Source organism: Daucus carota, chromosome 7 (genome assembly GCF_001625215.2).
Source record: "Daucus carota subsp. sativus chromosome 7, DH1 v3.0, whole genome shotgun sequence".
Taxonomy (NCBI): domain Eukaryota; kingdom Viridiplantae; phylum Streptophyta; class Magnoliopsida; order Apiales; family Apiaceae; genus Daucus; species Daucus carota.
In genome coordinates, this window is record NC_030387.2 from 28166182 (window position 1) to 28184086 (window position 17905).

The 17905-nt window shown below is 31.2% G+C and overlaps 2 long non-coding RNA genes across 2 annotated transcripts; both read left to right on the forward strand.

Moving 5' to 3' along the window:
• The first annotated feature begins 2967 nt into the window (after positions 1–2967).
• On the forward strand, positions 2968–4426 carry LOC135147728 (uncharacterized). Its single transcript, XR_010285514.1, has 3 exons — positions 2968–3431; positions 3749–3797; positions 3934–4426. It is a non-coding gene; the product is annotated as an uncharacterized LOC135147728 (long non-coding RNA).
• A 4991-nt stretch (positions 4427–9417) lies between these two features.
• LOC108203640 (uncharacterized) lies at positions 9418–11251 on the forward strand. Its single transcript, XR_001803460.2, has 4 exons — positions 9418–9652; positions 9760–9794; positions 10583–10670; positions 10835–11251. It is a non-coding gene; the product is annotated as an uncharacterized LOC108203640 (long non-coding RNA).
• Positions 11252–17905: the final 6654 nt, after the last annotated feature.

Consider the following 17905-nt stretch of genomic DNA (forward strand, 5'->3'; position numbering starts at 1 on the left):
GATGAAGAAATGAGAAATTTGAAAAGTATGTTACCACCGAAAGTGTTTGATAATTGTAATCCTAGTAGCGGACTCAATAATATTTCAGGGGAAGCGCCAAGGAGTATGCCGAGTCCGGATAATATCTACAAAGCAGCAAGACCAATACAAATAATTGTTGATGATTCAGTGTTTTGTGTTCAGACAAGCGACGAAGGCAACAAAATTCGGGAATCTGTGCATCACAAAATTGCAGGACGAGTTAACTACATGCCCAAAGAAATTTTAGATGATATATTCATGAAGTCATTGAAGTGGGGCATTTTTCACAAAGCGAAAAAAAAGAAGCTCGGAATGGAAATTCGAGTTTGAGGAGGAGTGTTGGAAATCAAACTCTCATTTACTAATAAGTTTGAATATGTTATATTATCTATATGTGTGTAAAAGAATAAAACAAAAACTACAGTTTGGAGATAAGGTTTGAAATATATAGCTTAAGGAGTTGGTCATGCACGTTCCAGGAGAAAAGGTAGCTGGCAAATGTGAAAGAGACAGAGAGCTCCTAAATATAAGGTGGGCTGAAGGAAACCAAAGTGCAGCTACACAAGTCTTCCTGGAAATATGGTAGGCTACATATATTGGAAGCAAGGAATGGTTGAAAAGAAGATATGCAGTTGTTATTTACTACCTGGAAAATAGCTAGTACACAGTTTGAAGTCAATAGTTGTAGGCTGGTAATAAATAATACAGTGAGGTAAGACATGTTGTAATCTAGCTAATGTAATGCCTAGGCTGACCTTTGTATTTGCAGAACACACTGAGAAAAACTACAACAGCAGTTGTGAGTGAGAATTATATGAGCTGAAGCTCTTGAGAGAAAACAAAGGCTGAAGCCTGTTAAGTCTGTATGTGAAAAACAAGTTGTATATGTGTTTGAATTAATATATCAGCTGTGTGTGTTTACTTCTCTATCACATTTATTCTGTTACATATTTTTTATACCGAAGTTTTTGGTTTAAGGCACATACACGTTTCCAACAGGGATCAAGTGCTCTTCGGGTCCTAGAGACTTCCTCCTACAAGAATTCAGAGATGAGGAAGAAAGCATATTAGATATAAATTTATGCCATGCGAATATTAAACATGAGTTACCTTTGGCTTGGATAGTAGCAGCTGCATCCCTCACATTAGGGTTTTGCATTTCATTAGAAAGCAGCAAAACATCTGCTTCCATGTCATCCCACTACAACAAAACTGGCATCAGACAACACTAGTCAGACGCTGGAAAAAGTGTTGGCATTACACATACTAATACTTACGTCCGAATTACAAAATTTTCTTGGTATTACAAATGAACAATACATATTTGCATATATGCATAATATAAATATATATTTTGATACAAAGAGTACAAAAACAAGAATTGATCAAGGAAATGCGAATTTTTAACTCATTAAAATGAAAATTTATTATACAACGGTTTCCTTCCCATAAACCGTTGTCCACACTACTTTTATACTACGGATTTTCCATGAAGCGTTGTTTGAGCATAATTTAGACAATGGATTCTGTTACAACGGTATAACTTCGGTAACAGTTGTGTCATTTTCAATTATACAACATAGGTGCGTAGAAAAACCATTGTCTGTTAAACACTACATGACAAAAAATACCTTTTTACAATAAGACAAAATTTCCAATTGACTAGTATTGTTAAAAAAACATACAAAATAAACATAAAAAATTTTGATTTTTTTTATACATGACTAATTTTGTTAGTTGACATCCGTACGGTTAGATCATCAAAATAAATTTTTATAAATTAATACAGAATTAATCGTATACATAACAAAGATTCTATCTAGTACTTTCTAAATTGTAAACATAAAACACATACTAATACTCACGTCCGAATTACAAAATTATCTTTATAGTACAAATAAACAATAGATATTTGCATATATGCCTAATATAACTATATTTGTTAAGCCATGGAGTACGAAAACAAGAATTGATCCGGGAAATGCGAATTTTTTACTATTAAAAATGATACTTTATTGTACAACGGTTTCCTTTCTATAAACCGTTGTCTACACTATTTTTATACAACATAGGTGCTTATAAAAACTGTTGTCTGTTAGACAGTACAGGACAAAAAATACCTTTTCACAAATAAGACAAAATTTACAATTGACTAGTATTGTTAAAAAAAAACATACAAAATAAACATAAATTTTTTATATTTTTTTTATACATGACTAATATTGTTAGTTCTTCACATCCGTATGGTTAGATCATTAAAATAAATATTTATAAATTAATAGAGAACTAATTGAATACATAACAAAGATTATATCTACTACTATTTAAATTGTAAACATAAAACACATACTAATACATGCGTGCGAAGTACAAAATTGTATTGGTTTTACACATGAACAATACATATTTGCATATATACATAACATAAATATATTTTTTAATACAAACAGTGCAAAAACAAGAATTAATATATTTTCATATATACATAACATAAATTAATTTGCATATATACATAACATAAATAAATATATTTGCATATATACATAACATAAATTAATTTTTTTAATGCATGACTAATATTGTTAGTTCAAATTTTCTTATATTTCTACATCAACAATTAATAGGATCAATTATTTTGTTTACTAGACACAATAATCCTACTATATTTTTGTAAAAGATCATATAAGATAAGTATAAAATATTTATTTTTACACCACCAACTTTTTATATATTTAAAAATCTATTTTTATGATATTTTGATAATCAACTATAAATAAATACTTGAAAAGAATTCATTTTTTCAATAATTCAACTTCACAATATATTAAAATATAATATTTTTATTATTTATGATTCAATTTGATATCTCAGCTTTGGAGACAAGCCATTTCATTTTCCCCACATAATTTTTAGTCCCCCAGCAATCCCAAATTTTCATTTCCCCCTCTAGCGTTAAACTCAAATTTTGGTTTCCCCCTCCCTCTCTTTGTATCTTTCTTCTTCTACATCTCCGATTAGTATGTAGAAGGTGAACACAGTACACCAGAGAAGCTATCGAAACAAGGGAAGCTTGCTCTTGCATCATATTCCCTTACCGGCTTCCCCCTTATGCTTCTCTCTTTCAGGGGTCTCTCTTCTCTTCTCTCTCTCACGGGTCTCTCTTTTCTTCTCTCTCTGGCCATCTAGCTCTATTCTCTTCTCTCTCTGTCTGTCTCTCTTCTCTGTCCGGCTCTTTCTTCTCTTCTCTCTCGATGTCTCTCTTCTCTTTATCCTCTTTTTGTTTGTGATTAGGATTTGTTTTACATACTAACCGTTCTTTTTGGCTTGCTTTGTAAGTGGAGTGTGTTGATTCTCTGAAGCAGCTAAAGGAGAATAAGAATTTGATTCGCATCTTCATTCTGCTTTTGCAGGTCCAAACCCTAGATTCTCAATTTATATTTTTTTAATCAATTGCATATTGAGTATGAATGTGTCAATAATTGTTCCCACACCACAGAATGTGTGTGTTTTATATTATGCTTGCCAAATCTTACTGCTTCTGTAAATACTATATGTAAATATGAAAGTCTATGTGAAGCAAAGGAGACAACATATAAGCCAAAAGTAGGCAGTGCTAACTATTCGCTCTTGTTTTCTCTGCTAAATTTAGATCCCTTGTTTTCCTCTTTGTCATGAGCTCATCTTTTACTTATTATTATTGATAAATATTTCACTTTGTTGTTTACAGGAATGATATTGAAGTAGAAGCACTAGTGATGAATTGAGAAGAATACCAGGTATTATATAAACAAAATTAAGTTAAGTTTTCACTTTGACTATATCATATTAAAGTGCTCTTTGTAAATTCTGATTATATGGCTGCCAGATTAATTATTTTGCTTACCTTGTGTTTCAAACTTCTGGGAAGCGTAGCTAGCACTACCTTCCCTTCCCAAATGGCCTGAAGGATTGCTAATAGCATACATGTGTAAGTGACACAAATTGGGGGAGGAGCCCCTGCTGAAATTTTACTCAGAACCATTGAGTGTGTGACATTTTAATATATCAGTCCACACAGTTAACTAGTAAGTGATATTATAATTAATTTATACTTGTCATTATATTATTTTCCAAGTTCAAGTTATAGGTAAGTATGGTGTACTCTTAGTTCATTTAAACATGTTGATATCAGTGTCAACCAAATGTATTTCAAACCTCATACAGATTTTTGGTCTTGATATCTAGTAAGCTCTATTCCTTGTGAACCTATTCATTTTGTATTAAATGTATGTACGTGAATATTATTCCTACTCATAGATCACAAGTGAATTACTGGTGCTGCAACACTCTCTATCAGATTAGGTACAAGGGTGTTGGAAAGCAGTGTGGGCAAATAATTATTGTCGTACCATATTGTATAATTGATTCAAAGGCAGTTACCTAAAATATAGATTTCCTGTATTAGTCAAGATATGTATGATTTAAATCCTTGTTTTGAGGAGCCTATCAAGGCACTGATGTAATGTATAGTTTGCAATAGTTTATGACAGGTCCTGATTGGAACCTACCATGACTGGTAATTTTTAAAGCCTACAAAGTCCGCATAATGGCACCCTTCTTGCCTACAATAAAGATTATAGTTTTTATTAATACTTTATGTAGATATTGAGAATCATGTATTTTAAGCTTGAAAGAAGTAACGACTAGTTACTTGTTAGTTTGTTTATAGTGGTAGTGGTTATTACAAGCTGTTTTCTTTTTACTCCTTTTTCTGGTGCTTAATTGATATTCAAATATGTTATAGGTTCATGATACATCAGATCCAGTGGTGAAGAAGTTAGGTGTTGACTCACTTCCTACTTTGGTTGGTTGGACTTCGAACTGGGAGAAGCATATCTTAAAAACAGGAATCTCCGTAAAAGATCTAAAATCTGCAGTTCACGATCTTAGTGGTTTACTTGATGGTTTAGAGAAGAAGAATAAAAAGGCTGGTTCAACAAGCAGAAAACAACAGACTGAACCTCTTTCTCCTTGGGTATCATCTACCTTGGTGGTTGAGCTTTTGTTAGTAGAATCTGGTGCTTGCAAGCAAATTGGGTGGCAATGTGGCTGGTTTAAGATATTGTTTCTTTAAATCTATTTTTTTCTATAGGTAGAACTACTGCGAGTGGTCTAAACTTATTTGTGTTTGTATATTGTTACTGTAGTTGGCAATGGAAACTTTTGTTACTAATTTATGGCTTCTTAATTATATTCTTGAGCATAGTTTAATTAGGTTATGTAAAACCATTGTCTGACATAACTAAATACAAAAGGAAAAAAAAAACAGTTGTCCCAAGCCTTACAAACAACACAATATTAAGAATAAAACCGTTGTCTAAGACATATACAAACAAGTAAATAGTAGTCACAAACCATTGTCTAAAGCAATATTACTCGAGCATCTGAAAATAAAAACCGTTGTAGAAAAGCTTTCAAGACAATTGTTCTAATATACAGACTAGTGTTATATGGGCCTTACACAAGTGGCCCATTCTACAAGACCGTTGTACAATGTAGTAAAACACAAGCCGTTATGACACAAATATTCTTGTCTGATACTCTTACTAACAAGTGAGTAAAATCAAAATCTGTTGTGGATACTCCTAATAACAACACAAATTGAAAATATGATTGTTGTTGTGAATTGCTTATAACAACACTTTGTTAAATGATTCCGTTGTTGTTACTGAATGTAACACAACACGCAGAAAAACATAAATCGATGTATTTCTTGATCTCACACAACAGTACGTACCGTTGTCTGAGGTGCGTATCAGACGGCATCTCAATAGACCACGGTTTTCTTGGGTATCAGACAACGGGCAAAAACCGTTGTCTGATGCTGTTTTTGTTGTACTGTCCCTTCTACCATTTGTTCCCGTTCAACATTATTTGTAACCTGGCAAACAATAAAAGTCAGCTAGCTAGATAATTATTTTTAAATGAAAGTTTGAAAAGAAGTGTATACATGCTTGAATTAATACAAGTACAAAGTAATATTTAACAAAATAAGAAATATTTCAAGTTGAATAAGATGAAGTAGAAGTATACTAATACTTATCTAAGAACCATTAGTTAACAAATAAAATACGGAGGCATTAACTTAAGGAAAACTTTGTTATCGAAGTTGAAAGAAACCACAAAATTAGCAACGTTTTATCATTCACTACATATGATGCACGCAATCAACTGAAAAGAGAAAAAAAAAAATCTCCACACAAATCAAGTTGAATAAGACCAAGTAGTACGAGCACGAACACGATTGGATAGCCCTATCCTCTATTGTGCCTGGACACCCGGGTTCGACTCTGGCTCACCTGAAAAGTATTAGACTAGAGTCCGTAGTTAACATGCATGTAACCTCTCTGACCACTGTGTCGTAAATATTCTCAAACAAAAAACAAGTTTTTATAGCCCACTATGAAGCACATTTGATTTTCTAATCAAGGTGTTTTATATAATTATACTTGCTAACCCATTTAAGATAAAATAATTAGCACCTCCCCATAATTAAAAACTACCTAATTGGAGTTTGAGATTCAGACTGAATTTGGGCAAATTGTTTGGCAAATGTCCCATAAAAAAAAAGAGAAGAGAAATATGTCATTTTGACTAGAATTATCTTCATATAGTGTGTAGGGATTAATATTGAAATATTGATATTGTGGCATATAATGAATTCCTAAACTAAGAAATGTGATCAGGTAGTATCTTAATAAATAACAAAAAAATTTATTATCATGGTGAATTAACTACGAGAAATTCAAAAAGTTTCATTCTCTGGAGTTTATATATAAACATTGACACCAAATACCAGTTTCTTTATGGCCTGCTATGTCATCCCTAGTACCCTAACTTTCATTTCTGTTATATTTATTAGAACTATTTTTTGGGTTTCTCTCATCGCCATGACATGAGATGGTGTAACTTTTACATCATACTGATGTACAAATTATACCATGATTGTTATTATATCATAGATAAAAACAAATTACATGGAAAATAGTATATTCGATCTTTATCGAATTTTATATATATATATATATATAGGCTCATGATCAAATAGAAATCACTCTTAAAATAAAAACTAAAAACCAGTTTCCCTACCACTATTTACACTACAAGAAAAACAGGCTCAGACAACACCTTTCAGACAACACAACGAAAAAAAACCGTTGCGAAAAAAGAACACACAACGGTTGCTTTTTTGACCTCGACTATCCATTGTCTAAACCAGGACTCATACTACGGTTTTTAAAAGCGTTGTTAAAAAATATGTAAAAAAGTTTGTTTGACACAACAGTTTATAAAGACCATTGTTTTTCAGAAATTCACACAATTGTCTATAAAACTGTTGTTAAATATTATACAACGGGTTTCCAAAACCATTGTTATTTGCAAAGTCAGACAATGTTGTCAAGTAACCGTTGTAATTAATAAACAACGGTTGGGGAAACAGTTGTGTTTGTACATATTACACAATATTCCACTAAACCGTTGTTAAAGAATGCACAACGATTTTAATAATGAGTTGTTGTATTCAAATTCACACAACCGTTTTTGGTAGCATTGTTCTTTAAACCTCGCACAACAGTTTGGCTTAATTATATGTATTGTATTGTTGTATCATTTTAACTCATACAACAGATGAGTATATAGAAACTGTTGTCTATTAGAGACACTAAAAGACAAAAATTACCTTTTTATAATAAGACAAAATTTACAATTGACTATTTTTGTTAAAAAACATATAAAACAAACATAAAAAAAATTAATTTTTTTTATACATGACTAATATTGGTAGTTCTTAACATCCGTACGGTTAGATCATCAAAAAAAATATTTATAAATTATTACGGAACTAATCTTATAGATAACAAAATTTCTAACTAGTGCTTCCTAAATTGTAAACATAAAACACATACTAATACTCACGTCCGAACTACAAAATTATCTTCTTGTTACAAATGAACAATACAAATTTGCATATATGTTTAATACAAATATAATTTTTAGATAAAAAACATAAAAATAAGGATTTTTCAAGGATAAGAGAATCTTTAACTCTTAAAAAAATAATTTATTAGACAACTGTTTTTTTCCAATAAATTGTTGTTTACACTACTTACATACAACGAGTTTTGTTGAAAACGTTGTTTGAGCTTATTTTGGACAATAATTTCTCTTACAAAAATTCTCATGGGACAATAACCATTGTCTATTTACAAGAAAATGTGGCACCACCTGATTGGTGGAAAATATTTCACCTGGATTGCTTACTTGGCAAAATGTCACCAATTGATTGACTTCACCTGGATCACTTAGTTGGCATAATAAGAGCCCTTGACTTTCTGAAGGTGTCACACAACGGTTTTTTAAGAAAACTGTTGTATAATATCTAATTCTTAAATTTTTTAATTTTATAATGACTTTGAAATTGATTTTTAAAATTTTTAAATTTGAATAATAAAATAATATGACAGTCAAAATTTAATAAATTTTATCATTTAAAATTTGACCATGGCTATTAATCTACAAATATGAAGTATGATTTTAACAGATTTTAGAAATACTTCTTTACTTTTTAATATATAAGATTTGAATTTTACGCATATTATAATATATATATATATATATTCATATATTATATATTTTTTAATATTTTATTTAAAAAATTTATTTTTTACATACTTTATTTTGAATGTTGAGCTCGTTTATAAAAGTTTAGAATCTATAAACTTGCATTTAGAAATTATGTAAGAAAATTATATAAAATCTTGTTTTAAATTATTAATATTTGAATATTTACACGGCATTTAAAAGTTTAGAAGGGTTAATATTTGATTTCCCCAGCTTTCATTTTGTTTGCCAGCTCCTCTTTCTCCTTTCTTCTTCTATGTAGATCCCTAATTCTTCACTACAAAAAATTACACACACCATATTATAATGCTAGCTTTATTTGAAACATTAATTACGAACACCAATTTGTATCTATCACCACCAACACGAAAGCACACAAATATAGATCTGTGGAAAGAGGCGAAGAAATTTTCGGGGAAGTGAACACATAAGAACAAAAAAGGTTCGAAAGTGTACGCCTCTTATTTTTTTTTTATTTTTTTTTTCAAAAAAAAATAATATTCATTTTTTAATTTTAATTTTAATATTAATATAAAATCATTTAAATAAATTTATTCAATAAATAATTTGTATTATATTTAATTATTTTTCTCTTTAATATAAAATGTATAATATATCACAAATGTAAATATGTTACATATAAATATAAATTTTAGTCAAAAATTTTATCTTAAAATCAATTTCATTTATAATCTAAAAAGTGAAATAGATCAGGCCAAAAATAAGAGCAGCTACTGCTCCCCCCAAAATTTTCATTAACCAGCTCTACCTCTCTAGAGAAACACATTCTCTGTCTCTTCTCTCTCAAACAAACTCTCTCATTTTCTTCACTGTGGAACAAATTCCAGATCTTTCTTCTCAGTCTCTTCGTCTCGTCGGCTGGGTCTGATGCTCCTAGGAGATCGAAGGCATTTATAAAAGTGCAAATGGGTTTCGATTTGGCCAATTTAATCTATGGAGAATAGATGATGTTTAAATTTCTAAACCCTAGTCTGATATTCCATTTTGATATGTGTTTTATAGTTTCAGTTATATATGTCTTGTCTCCTAATTGTGACTTTGTTTTTTTGTATACAGGTTTTAGCACATCAAATTGAGGCTTCTAGATGCAGGTAATAGCATTGTCATATATAGTACATTTAATTTCTCATATGTTTTGGTTTTCATGTGTAGATTTTATTGAGTTAATTATCTTAAACTTTTGTTTTTGGACTGAGGGCAACATACATACTAAGTAAGAGATAAGGGAGAGAGACAAATAGAGAGAGAGCGACTGAGAGATAGTAACAGTCAGAGGGAGGGACAGAGTGAGAGAGGGAGACACATAGAGAGATCGGGAAATATATTCTAAGAGAGTGGAGATGGAGGGAAGGAGGGAGAGAGAGATTTTTAGGACATTCACTGAGAAAGCAATGTCTAAAATGTGAGTATTAATTTATGATGGGTCCTCATTAATGTCTGGGCTAATACATTTTGCCTTTAGAAAGCCTTTCCCCTTGCTGATTTATCTTTATTTGTATAACCCTGCAGTCATAATCTTTATTTTGGTGCGCATTATTAATTTTGGAGTTGCTTTCTGCGCTGACATTTTTATGATTGCAGTCAGAAACTCAATTTTCCTACTAGAGCTATGTTCTGTTTCATGACACAAAATAGCTTACAATTAGTGTATGAGGGCCTTCGATTTGGGTCCTTCGATTTGCAGTCTAGAGGGCCTGGTTGGCAAGTTGAGACTGGTAGAATGGACAACTTAACTACTAGCAAAACTACAACAAACAATAACATTCCACCCCAACTTCCGATTATATCAGCACACGTATATGCCTATGTATTATTTTACCATAATGGCGAGTTCTCTCGATATTGCTTGATTAATTTGCATAACTTGTCTTTGCTGCAGGTATTACAATCTCGCACATGCAGTGAATGAAAGAGTTTTAAGGCAGCCCTCAATGCTACAAGCTGGAATCTTGAGAGATTATCATATTGTATGTTCCATTTTTCTGAGAGACTGATCTAAATAAAACTTATTCTTTGGTTTATTGTCTTATGTCATTGCGAGTAGCTCTTTCTTGTTAACATAGCAACAAGTAGATCCTTGCCAGTCATGTGTAGTATTATGGAACATTTGATTTTTGATTTGTTGATGCAGATAAGGACAACTACGTCAACTACCACAAGAGATTAATTGATTTAGTAAATATCAGACGGTTATGAGGACGACAACACCATGGGTAGTGCCCAGCCAGCTTATACTTCAATGAGAAAGTATGTAAGGTACTATAGAGACTTTGTGATTGGGCTTAACAAATCCTTGGTGGATGATTCCAGTATTGAGATATGCATGCTTGTACAAGGTTATTTGTAGCCATTTGAAATGTTATTAATTTAGTTTGTACAAATTATTTTAATCTTTTGTTAGGCAAAGATTTGACTTTCAGTTACTTGTATAAATTGTATAAGACAATAGTTTGATTTCTAAAGTTTTTACCATCTCAACAATTGTACAAATAAAGTTCACACAACTGTTGACTCTATTAATGCAAGAAAACACATTATTTTATCGAAATTGTTGTGGGGAGGGAAGAAAGACAATACTTTGTCTCAAGGGAACTATTGACTAACAAATTGTTTTAAAACATTCTTTTATAACTAAACCGTTGAATGGAGTAATTTCAAACAATTTTTTTTTTTTTTGGTATTATTGACTATAGGAAAGAAGGACAATCTTTCGTCTCAGGGGAACTATTGTCTGAAACATATCAGACATGTGGTATGCATTTAAGAAACGCATGAATAACACAAGGTCTTACAACACTCTGTTACATCAAAACAGTTGTGTATACCAACCTTCCAACAACATTTTCTCGTATTTGCGTTGTTGTCTTGCAGTAAGACAGACAACGATTGCGTACCGTTGTCTCATCCCAGTATCAGACGGCATCTCAATACTCAACGGTATTTGAGGGTTTTAGACAACGGGTAATTTCCGTTGTCTGACCCTGTTTTTCTTGTAGTGTTATAACTACGGGTATCACTAATTTATACTGCACGAATCACTGTTTTTATACAGTATGTAAACAGCGATTTTTATTATCAAACTTGAGAAAATCTACTTATCTAAACTATTGATAATCGATTATAAATGATCAATTTCATCCGTAGAAGGTTCTTGGCGGTAGGAAGCCGCAAGAGAAGTTGTATGATGATGGTAAGTAGTCGTTAGTTTTGTAAGTTATGATGGAAAGTGTATGTGATTATTAGTGATGATAAACAATGGTGGCAAGTCATAAACAATGGTGGCAAGTCATTGAAACGTCTGGTAATGGTGGTAAGAGGTCCATTATTACGATTTAGGTGAAGATGATGGTTATATACGTTGCATATATGTGTGTATATATATTTATATTCGCGAGATATGCTATATATAAATTAGTGATATGTTATGTACAAATTAGTGATTTCTGTAGTTAAAAATAGTGATAAAAAATGTCCAGAAATTGGTTTTTAGTTTTTAGGCTAATTTAGTTTCTATTGGAGTAGGACTCTATATATATATATATATATATATATATATATATATATATATATATATATATATATATATATATATATATATATATTTCCTATTTTATTATTTTATTTATTTCATTTTTCATGAGTGAAAACATATATAAGTTTATTGGTTTGAAAAACATACATCTCACCCAAACAATACATTCTACCATCATTTAATAATAAGCATAATATACGTATAAATTATGGATATCAATATCTTAATTTATAAATAAGACCATATGAGAGCTCATAATTTGATAACAAATTTATTTCAAAGAGATGTAAACTCATTGCTCATCACTCGATTAATAACCACTTATCATTACAAGAGAAATGCACTTATCATTACAAGAGAAATGGGTCTCAGAGAAATTAGGAGGCATACATTTATTTTATTTAACATAAATGCATTGCTATTTGTAAGGCATACAGCAAGCCTTCTTATTAGAAAAAAACATGTTCAACAAATATGGTTGTGGCTCTGCAAATTGGACATTTGTTGTCCCTCCTCAACCATTGCCTTATACATTGCACATGATATTCATGTCCACATCGAAGACCCCCAACTAGTTCCTCAGCTGCATACTCATCCTGGCATATGACACATATATCAGGTTCTTGGCTAGGACTTGTAGTTGTAGCATTACAATATCTTATTTGTAAATGTTGCATAATTGTTCCCTCTGACAATCTGCTGCTATCAACTCGTCCCATTTGCTGAAAATGTGAATTTAATAATCTGAAAAGTAGCTGTAGCTGTAGCTGGGGATCAAGTGCTCTTGGGGTCCTAGAGACTTCCTCCTACAAGAATTCAGATGAGGAAGAAAGCATATTAGATATAAATTTATGCCATGCAAATATTAAACATGAGTTACCTTTGGCTTGAACGACAATATTGGCAAAATGATTAAGGTTCAGGGCAACTTTAAGTGGGTACTAAATCAAGAACAAAATTACAGAAAAATTTTAACAATGGAAAGAGGGAGATGAAATTACTTGAGGAGAGTGAATGTGAAGGGAAGGATGATTATTCTGGAAAACATGCATTGCCCGATGATCTCTGGGTTGACCATTATCTTCTTCTTCTGTGGGTAGCATGTTAAGATCAAGAGGATGGAGGTTGAGATCAATAATAGGGCTGACCCGAGTGGAAATACTAATGGCTGCACTAGCTTCACCCACATGAGGACGAGGGTTTTGTATTTCTGACTCATGGGTTGCCATATGATCTCTGCCTTCCTCCTCCTCCAATTCCTCCTCTGTCGGTGGTAGCATGTTGAGATCAAGAGGATGCATGTTGAGATCAGGAACAGTGGGAATCCGTGTAGAGATAGCAGCTGCTGCATCCCTCAGATTAGGGTTTTGCATTTCACTAGAAAGCAACAAAACTTCTGCTTCCCTGTCATCACTTCTTCCCGTTTGTTCTGGTTCATCATTTGTAACCTGGCAAACAATAAAAATCAGCTAGCTAGATGATTATTTTGAAATGAAAGTTTGAAAAGAATTGTATATATGCTTGAATTAATACAAGTACACAAAATAATAAATAATTTTAAAACATATATGCATCAAATATAGCCAAACAAGTAACAATCTAGGTAAATTAAATATTCTTATATGCAAATATTATATTAAGTATATTTACTTAATCTTTTAAGGTAAAAACAATACTTATACATTAGAAAAGATAAAAATAAAAATAAATACATATCGAAAGTAACTCATCTCTTTAAATGACTTCAAATTATTTTACATTAATTTTACAGACGTTTAAAAAAATTATTTCTAAACATCTTCAACTTATTTTTATATATTATTGATTTCATATTTTAAAAATTAAAAAAAACATATAGAGTAATTAAATATTCTTTGATAATATTCTTTCATTAATTATATTTAATAGATAATATTATTTCATTAATTAAATTAAATATAAGACATTTTAATAGAAATTATAAAGCCTATTAGTTTGGCTCATAAGAATCATACATAATTACAAGAGTTTCAAAATAACAAGTACAAATACTAAATAAAAATCAATTATAAAGAGGATATTTCACGATCATGCCTATAATAATTGTGTAAAGGGGATAAAGAGTATTTGCATCATGTTATAAATAATGAATTATTGAAAGATACAAAAGAGGATATTAGTGGTGTAAGTTGCATTACCTGATCAATAGAAGGATGATTGAGTGATAATTCTGAATAACCATCCTCTAATATTATTTGATAGCTTGATTGATCGGGGTGATTGCTAGACTCTTCAACCAATAGTTGGTACCCATTGTTGGAAGTTTCCATTGATTTGTAATTTCTTCAAGCAAATTTAACTGGTTTTATATATAGGCGGCGGATTTGTATCTTGTAGGACAAAGTGGGTTTGATAGCTAGGGTAATGTGTTATGATTATATAGGCTGCGATTTGTGGCTTGTAGGACAGTGCGGGTTTGATAGGGTAATGTGTTATGATTATATAGGCGGCTAATTGGGCTTTTTCAATTTGGGCCCATGAAATTAGAAAGATAGTTTATAAATCTTTGGTTGGGCTACCTTGTCCACTCACGCTTCCAATGTAAACACCCTTGTAATTAAGGATTAGAGTGTTACACATATTTTTGATGTAAGGAGTTTTGAAATTAGAACCCTATTGAGTAAAGGTAATATGAGGAAATTCAAGGTATCAAAGCATGGTACAACAGTCAACACATGTGATAACAGATCATGTGTACTAGTGATTTGATTAACTATTGAGATATAGTCAAAACTACTAGCCATTTTTAATTTTTAGGTAAACACTAGAATTTTGTCTATATCATTCTTTGAAATATATAAATAAAAAAATCTTTTTTTTCAAGTTGGTCTCCATTATTTCCCACTTCCTACTTTTCTGTCTTAAACATTAGTCAGAATATATACTAATATTAATAATAGTGAAGATTGCGATGATGATTCCAAAAGAAAATCACACTAAGGTAAATACTGATGCTGCAGTTTTTGGGCCTTCTAACTGCTACAGTTTTGCGTCTGGATTAAAGCAAAACAATTAAATGATGTTATAGTAGAAACAGACTGTCTTGCTGCTGTCCAAGCAATTAGAGGGAGTGCTGCAATGACTTCATATTTTGGAGGCTTGATCCAGGAATGCAGGGACTTAATGAAGGAAGTAAAAGACAAAGGTGTAATCATGCATTTGCTAGATGTAGTTATTCTGTAGCTGACCGCATCTGGAAGGCGAATGAAGCCTCCCCAGAAATTATCCATGTACTCAGAAACGATTTTAAGTAGTGAAGTCTATTTCTCTGTTGGCAAAAAAATATAGCATTGGTATTGTGGCATACAATGAATTCCAAACCTAAGAAATGTGATATAGCTAGTATTTTAAAAAAATACATAACAAAACTTTTATTGTCATGATGAAATTAACTGTGAGAAATTCAAAAAAAAAATCCCATCTCTCAAATTTATAAACATTGACACCAAATAAGAGTTTCTTTATGAGATGCTATGTCATCCCTAGTACCCTAAGTTCCATTTCCTTCTCCCATTACATTTATTAGAACTGATTTTTGTAGGTTTCTCTCATCCCCACCACACTATATGGTGTTAATTTTTACACCATATTGATGTACAAACTATAGCACGATGGATATTATATCATTGGAGACCAAAAAGATAATGTTTTTATATATTTTATCTATTTTATTATTTATATTTATTTTTATATTTCACTTTGTTGATAATTGTTATTTTGCTAAGATCACAAAGTTTTAAAGGTAAACATTATATAAAATATTTAATTAGAAGAAACCATTCACATTTTTATGAATGAAAACACAGGTTTATTGGGTTGAAAAGCAAACATTTCACCAAATAATACATTTTACCATCATTTAGTAATACGCGTAAAATACATAAAATTATGGATATTAATATCTTAATTTATAAATAAGACCATATCAGAGCTCATAATTTGATAAAAATTTTATTTTCAAGAGATGTAAACGCATTGCTCATCACTAGATTAACCACTTATAATTACAAGAGAAATGGGTCTTAGTGAAATTAGAAGACATAAATTTATTTTGTCTAACATATATGAGTTGTTAATTTGTAATTAAGGCATACAGGCTTGTTTATTGAAAAAAACAGGTTCAACAAAAATAGCGGTGTCTCTGCAAACTGGACATTTGGTGATCCTCCTCAACCATTTCTTTATACATTTCATATGATATTCATGTCCACATCGAAGACCTCCAACTAGTTCCTCAGCTGCATATTCATCCTGGCATATGACACATATATCAGGTTCACCCACATGAGGACAAGGGTTTTGTATTTCTGACTCATGGGTTGCCATATGATCTCTGTCTTCCTCCTCCAATTCCTCCTCTGTCGGTGGCAGCATGTTCAGATCAAGAGGATAAATGTTGAGATCAGGAACAGGGGGATCCGTGTAGAGATAGCAGCAGCTGCATCCCTCACATTAGGGTTTTGCATTTCATTAGAAAGCAGCAAAACTTCTGCTTCCCTATCATCACTTCTTCCCATTTGTTCCGGTTCATCATTTGTATCCTGGCAAACAATAAAAGTCATCTAACTAGATGATTATTTCTAAATGAAAGTTTGAAAAGAAGTATATATATATATATATATTTAAATATGCTTGGATTTATACAAGTACAAAATAATATTCTAATAATTATAAAACATGTCCACATCAAACATAACCAAACAAGTAACAAACTAATAAAATTAAAAAAAAAATATTACTTACACATTAGAACAAAACATAAAAATAAAAATAAGTACTTATCGCAAGTAGCACATCACTTTAATTTACTTCAATTTCTGAACATCTTAACTAATGTTTACATATTATTGACTTCATGTTTAAAAATGAGAAAAAATACATGGAGTAATAATATATTGTTTGATAATGTTCTTTCATTAATTATATTAAATATAAAATATTTTAGCTAGTAACAATTATAAAATTTATAAGTGTGGTCCAAAAAACATACATGATTATAAGAGAGTTGAAATATCAAGTTCAAATACTAAAGAAAAAACAAGTATGGGAAGATGTATGCTAAAATATCAAATAATAACCAGCAAATTGATAATTCACGGTCATACTTATAATTGGTGTATAAAGAGGATAAAGAGTACTTTCAACACTATAAAATAATGAATTGTTGAAAGATACACAAGAGGATATTAATGGTATAAGTTGCATTACCTGGCCATACGAAGGAGTATTGAGTGATAATTCTAAATAACTATGGTCCACTATCATTTGGTAGCTTGCTTGACCTGGGTGGTTGCTGGACTCTTCAAGTTCAAGATAGTGCCCATTGTTGGAAGTTTCCATTGAAGTTTCCATTGATTTGTAATTTTTTGAAGCAAATTTAACTGGGCGGCTGATTTGTAGGACAATGTGGGTTTAACAGGGTAGTATGTTACGATTATATAGGCTGGGAAGGCTGCTAATTAGGCTTTTCAATATGGGTCCATGAAATTAGAAAGATAGTTTTTAAATCTTTAGTTGTGCTATCTTGTCCACTCACCCTTCCAATGTAAACACTCTTGCTCAGGCTTGGAGTATTACCTATAATTTTTTATGTAATCAGTTTTGAATTAGCTCCCTCATTAAGTAAAAGTA